Below are 2,177 nucleotides of genomic sequence, written 5' to 3' on the forward strand. Positions count from 1 at the left end.
CTGAACTAGTACTGAACTAGAACTGAACTAGAACTGAACTAGAACTGAACTAGAACTGAACTAGAACTGAACTAGAACTGAACTAGAACTGAACTAGAACCGAACTAGTACTGATCTAGAACTGAACTAGAACTGAACTAGAACTGAATTAGAACTGAACTAGAACTGAACTAGAACTGACTACGAACTAAACTAGAACTGACTACGAACTAAACTAGAACGGAACTAGAACTGAACTAGTCTATAGACTAGTCAATATTCTAAACTATATTTGATGTTAAAAAAATATTAAAGATACAATTAAATTAAAGTGAAATAAATCGATTTTTAATGGCAAAATAAATGTTTTTTAAAAAGTTAATAAATATTTGAACAATTTAATTTAAAACTTAAAAAAGGAAGAAAAATACGTAGCGTTATGAAGACAAATCACTGCCCAAAATTTTAACCAATAAAAAGACAACATTTAAAAAAGCTTACCCTTATAAACCTACAACCACCCACCCAATACTAACAACCCTTAGAAAAAGCTTTTCACAAGAGAGATAGAGACACACTAACAAAACAAAATGGCTAACGTTTTTAAATAGCACGTTTTTTTCCTATATACTTCTCTGTTCTTAAAGGGGGAGGTAATTTACCGTTAATTTTACCAAATCGGAGAGTAAGTGCAAGAGGATTTATTTTATATGATGATGATGATGATGGTGATAAATTATTTTAGACAAATTTGATGCTCTCGGCTGACAGCTTTTGCTCTATAACTGTCAGTGATTATTTGTAATTCGTTTAGCACTGTTTAGCTTTAAATCCTTTTTTTTGGATTTTGTCGCTTAAAAACTTGATTTTTTTTAGTATAAAATCTATTAAAGGATTTCACTACGTTAATGTGAAAAGTAAAAGAATCGTAACAAAACAGTTGTTCATTTTATGTGACTTCAACAACAACAATTTAGCGGTTAAAACGATTAACAAAAAAAAAAGATTAAAAAAGGATATAAAGGAATTTTATACCGACGGCATTTTATAATTTATAATATTTAAAAAAATATATTTTTTAAAAATACTTTCTTTTAAAATAATAAAAACAAAAGTGTTTAAAATTTATTAATAAAAAAACCAACATGCACAATCAAAATTCTAAATCATTTCTGATACGAGATCTATTAGGGGATCTAATAAATCGACAACAACAACAGCAGCAACAACAACAACATGAAGATGGTAAGATATTACAATATAATCAAAATATGCAAAGTGGATGGAACACAAATAATTGAATTAAACAGAATATTAATTCGATGATTTAACTTAGAGGGATTTCCGAAAGAACTCCTAGATTAAGAGTCACTGAGAATAATTATGTTGTAAACTCTTCAACATAATTATTTTGTTTAAAAGCTATAGTTCAAACTATAATCTTTATAATCTTTAGAAAATACTAAAAAGATTAGAATTTAGGCTAGAACCAGGACTAGGATTTGCGTCAGAGATGGCATCTTGTAAAACTTAGAGACTGAACTTTCTGGAATTTTTTAAATAAAAACTAGTCTTTGCATTCCCTACTAGATATGAGTATAAAAACTAATACAATAAAGTAACAAATAGAGTCTTGACTTAAATCCAAAAGTAGAACCAAATCCAGAGTATGGACTATACTAATTCTAAACTAGAGTCTTAACTAAATTTCAAAAGTAGATTTTATATAATAGTCTACACTAGAGCGAACACAAAAGTTTGTATTACAATCTAAAGTCTGGGGTAGAGTAAAGATAGAATATAGAATATAATCTGAAGTAGAATCTGGACGATAATAAAGAAATGACAAGACACTAAAATTGACTATGGAGTCAAAAATAGAATCTCACGTAGAGACTAAAATTGAGACTTAAGGAGATTCCAAAGAAGAGTTGAGATTAGAGTTTTGACTATAAAGTGAATTAAAGGCAAGACTAGATTCAGGATCTGAATTAAGAACCGAAGTGGGAACAGGAGTTTCAGTATTCCAAAGACAAACCTGACGTCTAGAGGGTGACTTGAACTGAACTAGAACTGAAATATAATTGAATTAGAACTGAACTAGAACTGAACTGGAACTGAACTAGAACTGAACTAGAACTGAACTAGAACTGAACTAGAACTGAACTAGAACTGAACTAGAACTGAACGAGAACTGA

General features: G+C 29.4%; 1 protein-coding gene across 1 annotated transcript in view; it reads left to right on the top strand.

Moving 5' to 3' along the window:
- LOC111675950 overlaps positions 1–2,177 on the top strand; it is a 9,374-nt gene that overhangs the window by 4,637 nt on the left and 2,560 nt on the right. The gene's annotated exons all lie outside the window — the stretch shown is intronic.

The sequence above is a fragment of the Lucilia cuprina genome, chromosome 3 (genome assembly GCF_022045245.1).
Source record: "Lucilia cuprina isolate Lc7/37 chromosome 3, ASM2204524v1, whole genome shotgun sequence".
NCBI classification, from domain to species: Eukaryota; Metazoa; Arthropoda; class Insecta; order Diptera; family Calliphoridae; genus Lucilia; species Lucilia cuprina.